The following is a 20,064-nucleotide window of genomic DNA, read 5'->3' as shown; positions in this document are numbered from 1 at the left end:
GGTCAGGCAGCATCTGTGGAGGGAGATGGACAGTCGGCGTTTCGGGTCGAGGCCCTTCATCAGGACTGGGAAGACAGAGGGGAGATAGCCGGTGTAACAAGGTGGGGGGGGGGGGTGATGGGTGGATCCAAGGGAGGGGGTGATAGGCAGGTGAGGGAGGGGGGAGAGTGGGAATGAAAGTGACAAAGGTTTCCTCTCCACTTCCCACTCCCACACCGACACGTCTGTCCGCGGCTCCTCTGCTGCCGAGCTAAGGCTGGATACAGATTAGAGGAACAGCACCTCATATTCCACCTTGGCAGTCTCCAAGGCGGCATCAACAATTTCTCTAACTTCCGGTAACCACTCCCCTCTGTTCCCCCCCCCCACCCCAGTTTTCCCTCATCCCACCGGCCCCCATCACCCCTTCTCTTTCCCCTCCCCTACTCTCCCCACCTGCCCATCACCCACACGTTCCTCCCTCCGGTTCCCCTCCCCACCTCCTTCCCTTTGTGCCACGGTCCACTGTCCTCTCCTATCAGATTCCATCTTCAGCCCTTTGTCACTTCCACCGATCACCAAGGTCTGAAGATCAATCTGTAGCTGAGTCTCTGACTGCCAGGAATGCTACGTCACGTACACCCCTTGGAGGCTATAATAACACCACTGGAAAACTACCTGTTACCAATCCAGTACATCCCCAACTAGGATGCAGTTGGCAAGGTCCACAGAGGGTGGTTACTTCGCAATGGGAATTTGTCAACTGGTAATCTCCAGGTTAACTTTCGTCACTCTGTCTCCAATTTAGTAGGAGCTGCACAAGCCGTTTTCTAATTAGATGTTTTTTATCTCGGCTTTGGAAAGTGACCTTTCACCCCTTGGCTGAAGGTAAAAGGTCAGAACACCTGTCATATGCTGCTGATTGTCATGAAGGACAGTCAATGGTTACCAGAAACAGGGAACTGAGCTCAAGGCGGAATAAAAATGAATGCAGCCAAAAAATATTTTATCATTCAGTCGAGAGTGTGTCTCATTTATTATCCATGATACTGTTCCAGCTTTTATTTTCTACTACCGGGTGTTCTGGAGTGCCTTAAATCAATTGTTGCCTCGTATGCTGTCAGCAGAAACAAGTGCAGGCATCAGTTTGAAGACAAGTCTTGAAACTAATTTCAGAAACAACATCATGCAATCCAAGACAGCCACACGCTTCAGCTGAATGACTCAAAAGTTGTGCTATCCCCATTAAAATTACTGGTGTGTGTTCACCAGTGATCGACAATGCAAGGTTGCACCTCCATCTCAATTTTCTCAGCATTGACACTTCATTTGGTTCTTGTAGGAATCTTTAACTGAGCCCACTTGGAGAACACCTCTTACACCCACTGATTGCTTCTCCTTGCTAACACTGGTCTCAGCAGTCAAACAACAGAAAGCGTTACAATGATGACAATCATAAAAAAAATCTACAGATGCTGGAAATCTAAAAGGAAAACATAAAATGATGGAAATACTTAGCAGATCAGGCCACATCTTTATGACTCCGTGACTCCAATCCAGGAGCTTCCCGGTTACCGCTACTAATCCCAGCTCATTGTCATAGATTTATTTAAATTCACCAGTGGTAGTGGAATATCAACTCAAATCTTCGCATCAGTTATCCTGGTTTTAGGATTACTTGTTCAACAATATGATCACCATTTTACAATGCCACATGCATCCTGAAGCAACTAATTTTGCAAATGATACCACATGGTTATCCCTTCAATAAATAACTTGAAATAAAACCTTCAAAATATCTTGGTGTAGCAATTGCAGACTCCTTATAGACAGCTGGCTCTTTGATCTCAGAATGATAGCCATGAGCATTCAATTGACACTCTGACTATTGGTACTGGGTACCAGTCTGAGGTTCAGGAGTTGGGAAGGAAACCAACCAAGCACCAGGATGTGCAGCAGATTCAGTAGAAAGACAAATGTTCCATTGGTTCAACAATACAGTAGTTAATGTTATATGCATATTAGAACCAGAAACTGTAAAGTTATTGACTATTCCCTTGGATGAAAGGAATATTTTTCCTTAGAGCTTAAGAACATATTTGAGAAAAGCTTAAGAGTGATGTTAAAACCAGAAAGCAAGAATAATTTTAGCTGAGTCAGTATAAATTTGCGGCAGATTCAAATCATATATTTTCCATTTGTAAGGGTGCATGGTTGTCATCCACTGTGTTAATGTTGTGTCCAAGTCAGGCAAAGTGTACATGCATCCTAAGGCATGTCCAACCACCACCAATGGCTGCATTCTGAAATGGGTCCTTTATGTCAGTTGACGGGACACCAACCACCAGCGGACTTGCACTAGCGCCACATTCTGGTGCCTCTAGAGGGTGCAAGCAATGAGAGGTCAAGCGAGTCTTCCGTCTTAGGGTGGTGACTCTCTTGAATGTTCTACCCCAGAGGGTTGTGGAGGCTAGACCTTTGGCAGTGTTTAAAGGGGAGGCTAGAAAAATTTTGAAAGATTGGGGAATTGAGAGCGATTGGGGAACCAGTGCAGAAGAGGAGTTGAGGCCTTGGGCAGATCAGCCATGACCACATTGAATGGAAGAGCAGTCATAAGTAGCTTGAGTGGCCAACGCCTGCTCCTGTTTTCTTGCATGCCTGTGTGTATGTACTGGGTGAACTTCGCATCTCCACATATAAAAGTGCAATTAAAAACTGGATTCGAACAAAACCATGCTTCTGGCATCTTGATCATGTATAACCTGCTAATACCTTAAACATAGACTGAAAATTGTGGTTGTGGGTTATTAATGATGTGTCCAATAGTATGTTATTAATGATGGATGTTTTCCAACTACAGCAGAGATTCCTGGAATTAAACTGTGGTCAGACATCCACAGCTGGCAGAAGGAATACTTAAACCACTAGCCTGGAGTTAATTCTTGCTTAAACATGCAGAATAAAACTGAAAGTACACATTAGAATGCTTAATTCGTTGTAAAATCAGCTGCTGAAAACAAAATGCAGAGACAGAAAAATGGGATTAAGTTAGAGGGGCAATTTAAAACTAAAACAAAAACATTTATCAAATTAAAATCTGAATGATTAAATTCTGAAGAAATGAAAGGTTGCTTGGCATTAATTAAAATTTACATCGGCATTGTAAGTTCACCTAACTGCACCAGATCTAACTGTCTCTGCCAAAGTTCAGTGGACCACCGTCGGCTAAGTGACAAGAACTTCCTGCATTTGCATAGCTCCCAGTGTTTGGTTCATCAACTGATGGAGCACTGATGAAGTTCATCAACCAATGAAGACGTAGGACAAATTGGATGGCGATTGGATTTCTGCATTTAAGGGCACGTGTGGACATAGAATCTTGCTGCCTCATTTAGTCTGTTCAGCATGGTGAATACTGATAACTTTATCCCTGTTCTATCACAGGATGTGGGCTTGTATTATTTTGTGTATTATCTACAGGAGGTAAAACGCACCCATTGAAATATAAACATATGATCTAAATCTAACACAAACTTGGACCGCCAATTTACACGGACTCTGCTAAAATTATTCTTACTTTGTGTTTGTTAAATCACTCTTAAACGTTATGGCATTGCGACTGGCTGTTGGGGACAGTGATGGTGTCACACTGCTCCTGGCTGGTGGCATTCGCCATTGCTCAAAAGAGAGGGATTCAAAGGCATAGACCATTATTTCATACACAAAGTAGACCTTACTTCCGCTGTGCACTACAGGACACAACCTGCAATAATATGACAGCGGTGACTGGTATTTGCATTGTACTTCAACAAAATGAAAGGTTCCAAGGAGGTTCAAGCAGGAAAGTTGTGATACCTGACCACCTGATGTTAATTAAACATGGCTGGTGCAACTAGGTGAATTTACAATGGCAAAGTAAATTTTAATGACTGCCAAGCAACCTCTCTTTCCTTCAAAATGTAAAAATGTGGATTTTAATTTGATAAATGTTGGCATTTTTTTCTCATTTTATAACCTCCCTGAAAGTTGTACAGCACAGAAACAGGCCCTCCGATCCACCGTGTCCATGGCGACCTTCTTGCCCATTACCGATCCCATTTGCATTGAGACGATACCCTTCTGTGCCTTGTCAAATCAAGTATCTGCCCAATCTTCTTTTCTTTCTTGCATTTCACTTTCTGTTGCTGATTTTACGATGAATTTAATATTCTACCATGTACTTCCTGTTTAACTTTTCATGTCTAGGTGAGAATTACTTCCATGTTAGTGGTGTAAATATTCCTGCTGTCAGCCGTACATGTGTAGACACTGTTTAATTGCAAGAATCACTGCTGCAGTTGGAAAACTAAGGACGGCTGACTTGAGGACATATTAAACTAAGTGAAAGAGGAAGATTTTAAGGAGCTTAGTTGTGATGAGAAGGATTCAGGAGATAATTCCAGAGCTTAAGGCCCGTTCAGCTGAAAGCTCAGCCCCCAGTGGTGTCGAAATAAAAACTGCGTATTTGCGAAAGGCCAGGACTGGAGGAAGCCAGAGGGTCAAAATGTTGGAGGAGGACAGATGGACAGGGATGGGGGAGACCCTGGAGGGAGCAGAAACCGAGGATACCAGTTGTGACATTGGCATGTGCAGTTTGCATGCAACACGCTTGTGCCCCACTCACTTCCAGTCAGATTAAGATCTCTTTATTAGTCACATGTACATCAGAACACACAGTGAAATGCATCTTTTGCATAGAGTGTTCTGGGGGCATCCTGCAAGTGTCGTCACGCTGCCAGTGCCAACATAGCACGCCCACAACTTCATAAGACAAGGGAGCAGAAGTAGGCCATTCGGCCCATGAAGTCTGCTCCAAGGAAAAAGGAAAAAAGGAAAAGAAATGAGAAATTGGGGGGGGGGGGGGGGCCGGTGAAAAAAAACTATTCTAACCCCAACTTCCAGCCTTAACCCCATATCCCTTGATACCCCGACTATTTAGATATCTATCTATCTCTTCCTTAAACGCCTCCAATGATCTGGCCTCCACTGCTGTACCTGGCAAGGAGTTCCACAAATTCACCACCCTCTGGCTAAAGAAAGTTCTCCTCATCTCTGTTTTAAACCTGTACCCTCTAATTCTAAGATTGCGCCCTCTGGTCCTGGACTCACCCACCAAGGAAAACAGCCTAGCCACATCTACCCTGTCCAGTCCTTTCAACATTTTAAATGTCTCTATGAGGTCCCCTCTCATTCTTCTGTACTCCAGTGAATACAGTCCGAGAGCCGACAAACGCTCATCATATGTAAGCCCTTTCGGGGTCCGAAACTGTGCACAGTATTCCAAATGAGGCCTCACTAGTGCCCTGTAGAGCCTCATCAACACTTCCTTACTTTTATACACTATAGCTCTCGTAATGAATGCCAACATAGCATTCGCTTTCTTTACCACCGATCCAACCTGGTGGTTAACCTTTAAGGTATCCAGCACGAGTACCCCCAAGTCCCTTTGTACTTCTGTACTTTGAATTTTCTCTCCTAGATAATAATCTGCCCGTTTATTTCTGTTTCCAAAGTGTACGACTGCACATTTCTCAACATTGAATCTCATCTGCCATTTCTTTGCCCGTTCTCCTAAACTATCTTATTCTCTCTGCAACCTTCCTGTCTCCTCAATACTCCCTACTCCTCCACTTATCTTGGTGTCATCCGCAAACTTAGCCACAAAACCATTTACTCCATCATCCAAATCGTTAATGTACAAGGTAAAAAGAAGCGGCCCCAACACCGACCCCTGCGGAACACCACTAGTAACCGGTAGCCAACCAGAACAAGATCCTTTTATTCCCACCCTTTGCTTCCTGCCAACCAGCCAATGCTCCACCCATTCTGTTATCCTACCTGTAATTCCATGACCTCTCATCTTATTAATCAGTCTCTTATGCGGCACCTTGTCGAAGGCCTTTTGAAAGTCTAAATACACAACATCTACCGCCTCTCCCTTATCCACCCTACCTGTGATTTCTTCAAAAAACTCCAATAGGTTGGTCAGGCAGGATCTTCCCTTCACAAAACCATGTTGGCTATGAACTATCTTGCCCTGCGCCTCTAGGTATTCCGTAACCCCGTCTTTGAGGATAGATTCCAATAACTTTCCCACCACTGACGTCAGACTAATAGGTCTGTAATTTCCTTTATGCTGCCTCCCACCTTTCTTATACAGCGGAACTACATTTGCGACCCTCCAGTCCTCAGGAACCATGCCGGAGTCTATCGATTCCTGGAAAATTATCACCAATGCCTCCGCTATCTCTAAAGCCACCTCCTTCAGAACCCGGGGATGCACCTCATCCGGTCCGGGAGACTTATCAGCCTTTAGCCCATTTAGTTTTCCTAGCACCTTCTCTCTAGTAATCGTAACTGAACTCAGTTCCATTCTGTGAGACCCCTGACTAACCGGTATTTTGCTGATGTCCTCCACAGTGAAGACCGATGCAAAATACTCATTTAGTTCTTCTGCCATCTCTTTATCATCCATTATAATTTCTCCCGCACCATTATCGATTGGTCCTATATCAACCCGTGTCTCTCTTTTACTCCTTATATATTTTTAAAAAACCTTAGTACCCTTTCGAATGTTATCTGCCAACTTCCTTTCATAATTCATCTTTTCTTTCCTAATGACCTTCTTAGTTTCTTTCTGTAAGTTTTTAAAAGTTTCCCAGTCTTCTGTTTTCCCACTAATTTTTGCTTCCTTGTATGCCCTCCCTTTTGCTTTTATTTTAGCCTTCACCTCTCTCGTTATCCACATTTGTGCCTTTTTTCCATTCAAAACCTTTTTTCTTGGAATATATCTATCCTGCATTTTCCTTATTACTTGTAGAAATTCCTTCCATTTCTGCTCCGTCGTCCCTCCAGCTAGCTTACTCTTCCAATCAGTTTGGGCCAACTCCTCTCTCATACCACTGTAATTTCCTTTGTTCCACTGAAATATCGATACACCAATTATCAGCTTCTCCTTCTCAAATTTGAAACTGAACTCGTACGTCCTTGGAATGTGGGAGGAAACCAGAGCACCTGGAGGAAACCCACACAGACACGGGGAGAACGTACAAACTCCTTACAGACAGTGGCCGAAATTGAACCTGGGTCGCTGGCGCTGTAAAGCGTTGCGCTAACCGCTACACTACCATGCCTGTCCAGGAGACGGCTTTGGAGCTTCAGGAGGTCCATTGTGATGCAGTGAAACTGGTGTGCATGTGTCCACGTGTACTGCGGCGGGTGGTTCAGTGTTACCGTTGCTTCCATCCACAGTTATTGCAGCTCTGCCAATTGGCAGAGAGCTTCACTGAACCACAGCCTGATTCCATCGACAGAAAATAATTCTGGAGGCCCTCAGCAGATATAAACTCAACCTCAGAAGCAAATGGATGCCTCATTTCCAAACGTGACTGCCAATACTATTCAACCCTTGCCCGTTGACGGGTTTGCCTTCACCAATGCTGCCGCTTTATGGTCTATTTCATGAGTTATCTAACACAATCTGCTCTGCTGAAACTTCAACAAACTGACTGTTCTAAGATTTTGATCAAACTATTAGGTTCCTAAGAGGGAGATATCAACTGCAAAAATTAATTTGTGCTCTTTTATAGTTCCAGTGCTGGTTCACTGGTGGCTGTACAGCCGAGAAATCGCTTTCACTCTCTTATTTCAATGGGGTAGGTTAAGTGCCAATCGCGACAGAAACAGATTCCTCATTCAGCACAGCGACATCACCCCCTGCTGGTGCGCTGAAGAATTACTCATCGTAATTAGATTTTGCTTCTTTCAATCATCATCACCAACGCATCATCGAGAAAAGAAGCCCTGAAGGCATAATTAGTTCTAACACTCTGGATTACTTTAGACTGATTTAAGGTTATAAATAAAACATGTTAATGCTTCACAAATAAAACTCCATTTTAAAGATCTCTCCACTTCCTCCAACGGTACCATCACAGACCCTTCCCACTCACCACTTCCCCAACCAACTCCCGCCACTCACTCCTCCGCCCCACCTCAGTTCCAAGAAGTGTCTGGTGAGCCAGCAGTGTCCAGGGAGTCTACGGGACCAGCCCCGCAAAGGCTGTGGTGAAAAAAGCAGCCCTGAGGCCGGTTCTGGGCAAAGTGACTCAACTCCTGACTGCCCAGAGTCCCTCCACCTTCTGCAAAGAGGTCAACAGACAGAAAGCTTCCCTGGATGACTGCAACCTCTTCCACCCCCTCCTCAACAAACTCGTAACCTATACCACACGCAACAGGCGTCCGGAAACGCCATCACCCGCAACAGGCGTTGGAAACACCACCACCTTCAACAGGCATCTGAAATACTGTCACACACAACAGGCGTCGGAAACGCCATCACCCGCAACAGGCGTTGGAAACACCACCACCTTCAACAGGTGTCGGAAACACTGCCACCTTCAACAGGCGTCGGAAATGCCATCACCCGCAACAGGCGTTGGAAACACCACCACCTTCAACAGGTGTCGGAAACGCCGCCACCTTCAACAGGCATCAGAAACGCTGTCACCCGCAACAGGCGTCGGAAACACTGCTACCTGCAACAGGCGTCCGAAACACCACCACCTGCAAGCTCTCCACAAACAATGAGCGTTTGTCGGCTCTCGGACTGTATTCACTGGAGTACAGAAGAATGAGAGGGGACCTCATAGAAACACTTAGAATGTTGAAAGGACTGGACAGAGTAAATGTGGCTGAGCTGTTTCCCTTGGTGGGTGAGTCTAGGACTAGACGGCACACTCTTAAAATTAGAGGGTACCTGTTTAAAACAGAAATGAGGAGAAATTTCTTTAGCCAGAGGTAGTGAAATTGTGGAATTCGTTGCCACATACAGCTGTGGAGGCCCAATCATTGGCGGTGTTTAAGGAGGAGATTGATAGGTATCTAATTAGTCAGGGTATCAAGAGATATGGGGATAAGGCTGGAAATTGGGGCTAGATAGGAATAGTTTAGTTTAGCTCATGGAGCAGACTTGATGGGCCGAATGGCCTACTTCTGCTCCTTTGTCTTGTGATCTTGTGACAAAGGCAAAGAGCATCACTTCAAAATAACTTGACGTGACTTCATCATCTCTGAGTCAAGATCCTTTGTTCTGGAATTGCAACAGCCCAAGAGGTGGCTTAACTCGGCCATCTCAAGTCAATGACGATGGGCAACACTTGCTCCATTCTATCCTGATGCAAGGTCTCGACTCGAAAAGTCGACCATCCCTTTGCCACTACAGCTGCTGCTTAACCAGCTGAGTCCAACCACCAGTTTGTTTTGTGCCCCGGATTTCAGCATCTGCAGACTCTTGCAATTCAACCTCATTCTGATGCCAAGAAATTCCAAACATCTTTACCCGGAGAGTGGAGAGTTGTGGAACCCAGAACCACAGGAGGTGGCTGAGATGTGGATTACATTGTAACCACAGGAGGTGGCTGAGATGTGGATTACATTGTTCCCACAGAAGGCATCAGGGTGAGATTTTCTTCATCAAGCCTCCAGCAGTCTGCCTTTGCATTGGTTGGACATGAGACTACAACACTTGCCTGCAATGCCATGTCAGCACAGCTATCTTGTGTCTCTTATGAGAACAACACCCTTTAAAGATCTACAACAGCATGCCAATGGAAATGAATACACCTCAAAAAGGGTGTTAAAACCTGCTTCGTATTGTACTTTTAAATTTGCTTCCCCCCCTCCCCACCCCTGCTGAGTTCTCCATTTTGCATTAGACCGATCTACAAATTGCACTTCATGCCCCTTCCACAAGGTGGCAATAAAATCAAAATGACCATGACCGCATAATACTGTCCGGACCTTCAGCAGACAGTGACGGCTCCTGTTGACCTGGAGAACAGCTGGGAACATGACCAGGAGAGAGAAGGGATGTCACAGCTGAAGGGGTCGTTGGGAGAGCTGGAAGGAGTCAGACTGTGGTGGGGGAGGGGAGGACGAAAGTAAAATTCAGAAGGTGGTGTCACATTGTGGGGAAGGAACTCTCTTTCCCTCCTCACACACTAAACCCACACACACACACACATTCGCATAGACACACGGAGAGTGTATGAACAGCCCAACTGATTATGGACAGCCATTCCCAAAATCAGCCTCTCATTTCCACATTCTGCTTTCTATCATTCAGTCCTCAATACCTCCTGAAATATCATACAGTCCCTGGAGCCCAGATTTTGAATAAGAACCTCTTGGATGACAAGCGAGGTGAAATTCTTCCTAATCTCAGTCTTAAGACTCAGTCTCATTCTGAGAGGATGTCTGCTGGTTCTAGATTCTCCCATGAGGAGAAACGGCCTCTCAACATTAAGACTGCATAAAATCATGTGTGTTTCAATAAGGTCACCTCCCTTTCTTCTAAACTCCAGCGAGTACAGTACCAATCTTGTTAACTTTTCCTTCCTGTGACAATCTCTCCATACCCAGGATCATCCTGGGGAACCTTCTCTGAAATGCCTCCAAATAACGAATAATTTTTTCTTAAATAGTGGGACCAAAACTGCTGGCAGCGCTCCAGATGTGGTCTCGCTGGTGCCTTGTATAGTTGGAGCTTTCTGTGCTCGAGGATTCCCGAATCCCTCTGTGCTGCAGCTTTCTGCTGATTTTCTCTGTTTAAACACCGTCCTTTTGTTCTTCATTCCAAATGAACAACCTCACATCTTCCCACATTATACTCTATTTGCCGACTCTTTCCCACTTAGCCAACCTCAAAGTCAAAGTGGAGTTTATTGTCACGTGCACAAGTCCATGTGTGCACAGGTGCAATGAAAAACTTACTTGCAGCAGCATCACAGGCACAGAGCATCAGATAAGCAGCATTCACAACCAAAACATAAATTACACATAATTTTTTACAAGAAGGAACACAATTAGAACAAAAAAAAGTCAATTTTAGTGCAAAGTGGTCATAGTGTTGCTAAACTGTAGTGATTAGGGTTGTGCCGGTTGGTTCAAGAACCGAATGGTTGAAGGGAAGTAGCTGTTCCTGAACCTGGTGGCGCGGGACTTCAGGCTTCTGTACCTCCTGCCTGATGGGAGCTGCGAGAAGATGGCACGGCCCGGATGGTGGGGATCTTTGATGATGGACGTTGCCTTCTTGATCAACATCTCTCTGTAAGTTGTTTGTTTCCTCCTCGCAACTTGCCATCAGATTTATTTTTTTGATGTCAGCAAAGTTGACTCCGTAATTGCTCGAGGAAACTATCCTGAATGCACCCGATGAATTTGTTCTCATTGCCATCCTTTCCAACTTGATTCACCAAATGCACATGAAGATTGATGTCGCCTGTAACTATTGCATTGCTCTTGCTACGTGACCCCATTATTTGATGATTTGCACCCTTTCCTGGAATGTAACTACTAATTGGAAGCCTGTACACAACTCCTACCAGTGTCTTCATTCCCTTGCTGTTTATAAGTTCTTCTCAGATGGATTCTATATTTCCTGAGCATGGACTGTCTCTCACAACTGTGCCTAATTCTTTTCCCCTTTCCAGCTGTCCCATATGAAAGTCAAATATCCCCCAAATATTATTTTCCCAGCTTTGATCCTGAAATAGGTGGTGTCGTTGACAGTGAAGGTGGTTACCAGGATTTACAGGGGGAACTTGATCAGCTGGGTCAGTGGGCCAAGGAATGGCAGATGGAGTTTAATTTGGATAAGTGGGAGGTGCTGCATTTTGGGAAGACAAACGAGCGTAAGACTTTCACAGTGAACTGTAGGGCTCCAGGGAGTGTTGTAGAACAGAGGGACCCAAGAGCACAAGTACATGGTTCACTGAAAGTGGTGTGACAGGGTGGTGAAGAAGGCGTTTGGCACACTGGCCTTCATCAGTCGGGGCATTGAGCATAGCAGTTGGGAGGTTATGGTGCAGTTGTACAGGACGCTGGTGAGGCCGCATTTGGAATATTGTGTTCAGTTTTGGTCAGATTGCTATAGGAAAGATACTATGAAGCTGGAAAGAGTGCCGAGGAGATTTACGAGGATGTTGCTGGGACTCGAGGGACTGAGTTATGGAGGGAGGTTGAGCAGGGTGGCACTTTTTTTTAATTGGAGCATCATAGAATAAAGGGTGATCTTATAGAGGTGTATAAAATCATGAGGGGCATAGATAGGGTCAATGCACACAGTTTTGTTTTCCCCAGGGTTGGGGAATCTAGAACTAGAGGGCATAGGTTTAAGATGAGAGGGGAGAGATTTAATAGGAACCTGAGGGGCAACTTTTTCACCCAGATTGTGGTCAGTATATGGAACGAGCTGCCAGAGGAAGTGGTTGAGGCAGGTACATTAACAATATTTAAGAGGTACTTGCACAGGTACAATTAATTGAGTTTTTTGATGAGGTGACAAGGGTGATGAGAACCATAGAACAATACAGCACAATACAGGCCCTTCGGCCCACCATGTTGTGCCGACCTTTAAACCTCGCTTAAGACTATCTAACCCCTTCCTCCCACATATTCCTCTATTTTACATTCCTCCATATGCTTATCTAGTAATCTCTTGAATTTGGCCAATGTACCTGCCTCCACCACCACTCGAGGCAGCACATTCCATGCACCAACCACTCTCTGAGTGAAAAACCTCCCTCTGATATCTCCCTTGAACTTCCCACCCAATACCTTAAAGCCATGTCCTCTTGTATTGAGCATTAGTGCCCTGGGAAAGAGGTGCTGGCTGTCCACTCTATATATTCCTCCTAATATTTTGTACACCTCTATCATGTCTCCCCTCATCCTCCTTCTCTCCAAAGAGTAAAGCCCTAGCTCCCCTAGTCTCTCCTCATAACACATACTCTCCAAACCAGGCAGCATCCTGGTAAATCTCCTCTGCACCCTTTCCAATGCTTCCACACCCTTCCTATAATGAGGCGACCAGAACTGGACACAGTGCTCTAAGTGTGGTCTAACCAGAGTTTTGTAGAGCTGCATCATTACCTTGCGGCTCTTAAACTCGATCCCACGACTTATGAAAGCTAACATCCCATAAGCTTTCTTAACTACCCTATCCACCTGTGAGGCAACTTTCAGGGATCTGTGGATATGAACCCCCAGATCCCTCTGCTCCTCCACACTGCCCAGAATCCTGCCATTAACCTTGTACTCCGCCTTGGAGTTTGTCCTTCCAAGGTGTACCACCTCACACTTCTCCGGATTGAACTCCATCTGCCACTTGTCAGCCCAGCTCTGCATCCTATCAATATCCCTCTGTAAGCTTCGACAGTCCTCCACACTATCCACAACACCACTGAACTTTGTGTCGTCTGCAAAATTGCTAACCCAGCCTTCCACCCCCTCATCTAAGTCATTAATAAATATCACAAAAAGTAGAGGTCCCAGAACCGATCCCTGTGGGACACCACTAGTCACAGCCCTCCAATCGGAATGCACTCCCTCCACCACAACCCTCTGCTTTCTACAGGCAAGCCAATTCTGAATCCACACGGCCAAGCTCCCCTGGATCCCTTGGACTCTGAACTTCTGAAGAAGCCTACAAGATGGAACCTTGTTAAACGCCTTACTAAAATCCATGTAGACCACATCCACTACACTACCCTCATCAATCTTCCTGGTCACCTCTTCAAAGAAACCTATCAGGCTTGTGAGGCAAGATCTTCCCTTCACAAATCCATGCTGACTGTCCCTAATCAGTCCATGATTCTCTAAATGATCATAGATCCTATCTCTTAGAATCCTTTCCAACAGCTTACCCACCACAGACGTAAGACTCACTGGTCTGTAATTCCCTGGACTATCCCTACTGGCTTTTTTGAATAAGGGGACAACATTCGCCACCCTCCAATCCTCCAGTACCATCCCTGTGGACAACGAGGACTCAAAGATCCTAGCCAATGGTTCAGCAATTTCCTCCCTCGCCTCATGAAGCAGCCTGGGGAATATTCCGTCAGGCCCCAGGGGCTTATCTGTCCTAATATTTTCTAACAACTCCAACACATCCTCTCTCTTAATATCTACATACTCTAGAACATTACCCTTACCAACACTGCCCTCAGCATCATCAAGACCCCTCTCCTTGGTGAATACTGAAGAGAAGTATTCATTGAAAACCTCACCCACTTCCACAGCTTCCAGGCACATCTTCCCACCTTTGTCTTTAATCAGACCTACCTTTACTCTAGCCATCCTTCTGCTCTTTAGGTACGAGAAAAAAGCCTTGGGATTCTCCTTAACCCTACTCACCAAAGCCTTTTCATGTCCCCTTCTTGCTCTCCTCAGCCCTTTCTTAAGTTCCTTCCCTGCTACTCTATATTCCTCATGAGCCCTGTCTGATCCTTGCTGCTTACACCTTATGTATGCTGCCCTCTTCTTCCTAACTAGTTGTTCCACCTCTCTCGTCACCCACGGTTCCTTCACCCTACCATTCCTTCTCTGCCTCACCGGGACAAATTTATCCCTAACATCCTGCAAAAGATCCCTGAACATCGACCACATCTCCATTGTACATTTCCCTTCAAAAATGTCACCCAATTTACACTCCCAAATTCTCGCCTTATAGCCTCATAATTCGCCTTTCCCCAATTAAATATCTTCCTGTCCTCTTTGCTCCTATCCCTGTCCATGACAATTCTAAAGGTTATGGAGCAATGGTCACTGTCCCCCAAATGCTCACCCACTGATAGATCTGTCACCTGACCTGGTTCATTACCTAAAACTAGATCTAATATAGCATTGCCTCTAGTCAGCCTGTCAACGTACTGTGTCAGGAATCCATCCTGGACACACTTAACAAACTCCACCCCGTCTAAACCTTTGGCACTAAGCAGGTGCCAATCAATATTTGGGAAGTTGAAGTCTCCCATTATAATAACCCTGTTATTTTTGCATCTTTCCAAAATCTGCCTCCCAATCTGCTCCTCAGTATCCCTACTGCTACCGGGGGGCCTATAGAGTACTCCCAGTAGAGTAACTGCTCCTTTCTTGTTCCAAACTTCCACCCATATTGACTCCAGAGAGGATCCTTCTACATTATCCACCCTTTCTGCAGCTGTAATGGTATCCCTGACCAGTCTCGCCACCCCTCCTCCTCTTCTCCTTTTAAAACACTGAAAACCAGGAATATTCAATATCCATTCCTGCCCTGGTGTCAGCCATGTCTCTGTAATAGCCATAATATCGTAGTCCCATGTACTTATCCAAGCTCTCAGTTCATCTCCCTTATTCCTGATGCTTCTTGCATTTAAGTAAATGCACTTTAGCCCATCCACCTTACTACTTTTATAGCCTGTACTCTGCTTCTCCTTCCTCAAAGCCTCTCTGCCTGTTAGATCTGACTTTTCCCCATCCCCTTCTTCCTCTGACCTACTCCTCCGGTTCCCTTCCCCCTCGCAATCTAGTTTAAACCCCCCCGAACCACCCCAGCAAACCTGGCCGCAAGGATATTGGCCCCCCTCAGGTTCGGGTGTAACCCTTCCTCTCTGTACAGGTCCCACCTTCCTCAGAAGAGATCCCAGTGATCCAAAAATCTAAAACCTTTCCTCCTGCACCAACTTCTCAGCCACGCATTTATTTGTCATCTCCTCCTATTCCTGCCTTCACTATCGCATGGCACTGGCAGCAATCCCGAGATTGCAACCCTTGAGGTCCTGTTCTTCAGCCTTCTGCCTAGCTCCCTAAATTCACTTTTCAGGACCTCATCCCTCTTCCTACCTATGTCGTTGGTACCAACATCAACCACGACTTCTGGCTGTTCTCCTTCCCGCTCAAGAACCCTGTGGACCCGATCAGAGACATCCCGGACCCTGGCACCTGGGAGGCAACATACCATCTGCGATTCATGCTCACTGCCACAGAACCTCCTATCTGTTTCCCTGACCATCGAGTCCCCTATCACTACTGCCTTCCTCTTCTCCTCCCTTCCCTTCTGAGCAGCAGGACCGGTCCCAGTGCCACAGACCTGGCTACTGCTGCTAGGCCACGGCAGGTCATCTCCCTCAACAGCCTCCAAAGCGGAAAACCTGTTACTGAGGGGAACAGCCTCCAAGGTCCTCTGCTCTATCTGCCTGTTCGTTTTCTTCTTCCTTTTCTCTCCCCTGACAGTCACCCTTCTATCTACTTCCTGGACTCCAGTAGTACCTGCTCTAAGGGGAGTGACCATCTCCTGATGTACAGTATCTACATAACTCTCCCCCTCCCTGATGCTGCGCAGTGTTTGAAGCTGCAACTCCAGCTCATCGATTTTGAGCCAAAGTTCCTCCAGCCTCAAGCACTTACTGCAGATGTGGCCATCGTGGACCGCAGCAAGGTCCATGAGCTCCCACATCAAGCAGCTGCAGCACACCACCATGTCCTCCATCTGAACTAATTCCTTTTTATTTACCCCCTACCTAGTTTTCTAACAGATAAAAACAGGAAATTTCTAACAGGTAAAAATTTCTAACAGATAACAGGTAAACCTTACCTTTACTTACCATCTACTCTCTTGCCTCACCTCTTTAAGCCAAAGCCCCTTGAGCCAAAGCCCAAAAACGCTCTGCTCCCACTCACTCCACTGCCCACTGGATATAGCAGTCTTCTTTTAAACCATGCAGGCACGCACTACCAACTGACATCACACGCCTGCGCACTTACTCCCCGCTATCTCCGAAACCATTAGAAGAAACAGAAAAAAAAACTTATCTCCTCGGAACTCCTCGGCTGTTTCCCTGCGCTGGCCTCTCGCTCCCGATCGAAACACCAAAGACTTCCCTGCTCTTTTTAAACTGTGCGCGCGCTACCGACTGACGTCACGCACCTGCAACTATCACTTCTCTGCTTCGGAAAGGGACCTTGATGTGCAAACGGTTGCTCATCCAAATGCACGTTGGAAGAACAACATCTCACATCGCGTTTGGGCAGCTTACAACCCAATGGTATGAACATTGAATCATTTGTTTCCAGGTAACCCACTCCCCGCATGTTCTCCTTCCACACACACTCACCTGTCCCCCTCGTTTGCCTCTCCCTCTGTGCACCTTCCATCCTCCCCTCATCTGGTTCCACCTATCACCTCCGTCTGATCCCTCCCTCGTACTGCTGGCAACCGTCCCTCTTCCCTCTGTCCTGACCGGAAACGTTATCTTACGTCTTCTGCCTCCACAGATGCTGCTTGAACCCCTTGGGTTTTTCAGGCATCCTATCCGTTGCTGATCCTCGTTCTCCAGACAGTGTGGCAGTCCACAGCAACGTCAGAAGGTGATGCGTCACAGGACAACGGCAACACTATGCCGTAGTGAATGAGCATCCACGAACTCGGCAGCAAACTGCTTTCCTCATTGGCAGTTGTCATCACAGCACCGAACAAACACGTTCAGCAGTTTCACCACAACACAAAGCCACTTTATCTCCACTGGAGGGAGAGAGTTGATGGTAGCAGGATCACAGCATCTCTCAAAGCAGCCTCTCCCAATAGCGATGGCCCAGAATGAAGACCCCCCCCCCCCGAGGTGAAATGATCTGTGCACGGTTGTGGGAGGTTTCAGGCCTTTTGGCGTCAGAGACATACAGCAGGGAAGCAGGCCATTCGGTCCATCAGGTCCATGCTGACCTGTGGGCACCCATCTTGATGCATCCCATTTTCTAGCACTTGGCCCGTATGCCTGGGTGATTCAACTGCCCGACTAGACACTTAGAACATAGAACAATTACAGCACAATTCAGGCCCTTCGGCCCACAAAGCTGTGCTGAACATGTCCCTACCTTAGAAATTACTAGGCTCACCCATAGCCCTCTATTTTACTCAGCTCCATATACCGATCTAACAGTCTCTTGAAAGACCCTATCGTATCAGCCTCCACCACAATTACTGGCAGCCCATTCCACACACTCACCACTCTCTGAGTAAAAACCTTACCCCTGACATCTCCTCTATACCTACTCCCCAGCACATTAAACCTATGTCCTCTTGTGGCCATCAATTCAGCCCTGGGGAAAAGCCTCTGACTATCTACCTGACCAATACCTCTCATCATCTTATACACCTCTATCAAGTCCCCCCTCATCATCCGTCTCTCCAAGGAGAAAAGGCCGAGTTCCCTCAACCTGCTTTCATAAGGCATGCTCTGCATTCCAGGCAGCATCCTTGTAAATCTCCTCTGCACCCTCTCTATGGCCTCCACATCTTTCCTGTAGTGAGGTGACCAGAACTGAGCACAATACTCCAAGTGGGGTCTGACTGGGGTCCTATATAGCTGCAACAATACCTCCCGGCTCCTAAATTCAATTCCCCGATTGATGATGGACAATACACCATATGCCTTCTTAGCCACAGAGTCAACCTGTGCAGCCGCTTTGAGCTTCCTATGGACTCGGACCCCAAGGTCTCTCTGATCCTTCACACTGCCAAGAGTCCTACCATTAATACTATATTCTGCCATCACATTTGACCTACCAAAATGAACCACTTCACACTTATCTGGGTTGAACTGCATCTGCCACTTCTCAGCCCAACTTGGCATCCTATCTATGTTCCTCTGTAACCTCTGACAGCCCTCCAAACTATCCACAACACCCCCAACCTTTGTGTCATCTGCAAACTTACTAACCCATCCCTCCACTTCCTCATCCAGGTCATTTATAAAAATCACAAAGAGTAAGGGTCCCAGTACAGATCCCTGATGTACACCACTGGTCACCGACCTCCACTCAGAATACGACCCCTCAACAACCACTCTTTGCCTTCTGTGGGCCAGCCAGTTCTGGATCCACACTGCAATGTCCCCTTGGATCCCATGTCTCCTCACCTTCTCCATAAGCCTCGCATGGGGTACCTTATCAAACGCCTTGCTGAAATCCATATACACTACATCTACTGCTCTCCCTTCATTGATGTGCTTAGTCACATCCTCAAAAAATTCAATCAGGCTCGTAAGGCAGGACCTGCCCTTGACAAAGCCATGCTGACTATTCCTAATCATATTATACCTCTCCAAATGTTCATAAATCCTGCCTCTCAGGATCTTCTCCATCAGCTTACCAACTACTGAGGTAAGACTCACCAGTCTATAATTTCCTGGGCTATCCCTACTCTCCTTCTTGAATAAAGGAACAACATCCGCAACCCTCCAATCTTCCGGAACCTCTCTCGTCTCCATGGACGACACAAAGATCATCGTCAGAGGTTCCGCAATCTCCTCCCTCACCTCCCACAGCAACCTGGGGTACATCTCATCTGGTCCCGGCGACTTATCTAACTTGATGCTTTCCAAAAGTTTCAGCACCACCTCTTTTCTAATATCTACATGCTCAAGCTTTTCAGACCACTGCAAGTCCTCATTACAATCCCCCAGATCTTATTCCGTGGTGAATACTGACGCAAAGTATTCATTAAGTACCTCCGCTATTTCTTCCGGATCCATTCACACTTTCCCACTGCTGCACTTGACAGGCCCTATCCTTTCGCATCTCATCCTCTTACTCTTCACATACTTGTAGAACGCCTTGGGGTTTTCCCTAATCCTGCCCGCCAAGGCCTTCTCATGTCCCCTTCTGGCTCTCCTAATCTCTTTCTTAAGTTCCTTCCTTTTAGCCTTGTACTCCTCCAGGTCTCTAACATTACCGAGCTCTCTGTACCTTTTGTATGCTTTTCTTTTCCTTTTGACTAGATTTATTATAGCCTTTGTACACCATGGTTCCTGTAACCTATCATGACTCCCCTGTCTCATCGGAACATGTCTGTTCAGAGCTCCACACAAATATCCCCTGAATATTTGCCATATATCTTCCGTACTTTTCCCAGAGAACATCTGTTCCCAATTTAATCTTCCAGTTTCCTGCCTGAGAGCCTCATAATTCCCTTTACTCCAAGTAAACACCTTTCTAGCCTGTCTGTTCCTATCCCTCTCTAGTGCTAACGTAAAGGAGATAGAATTATGATCACTATCTCCAAAATGTTCACCCACAGAGAGATCTGACACCTGACCAGGTTCATTTCCCAATACCAAATCAAGCACAGCCCCTCCTCTTGTAGGTCTATCTACATACTGTGTCAAGAACCCTTCCCGAACACACTTAACAAACTCCACCCCATCTAAACCCCTCACTGTCTGGAGATGC

This window comes from Pristis pectinata, chromosome 16, assembly GCF_009764475.1.
Source record: "Pristis pectinata isolate sPriPec2 chromosome 16, sPriPec2.1.pri, whole genome shotgun sequence".
Lineage (NCBI taxonomy): Eukaryota > Metazoa > Chordata > Chondrichthyes > Rhinopristiformes > Pristidae > Pristis > Pristis pectinata.
This window is presented reverse-complemented; position numbering follows the sequence as displayed.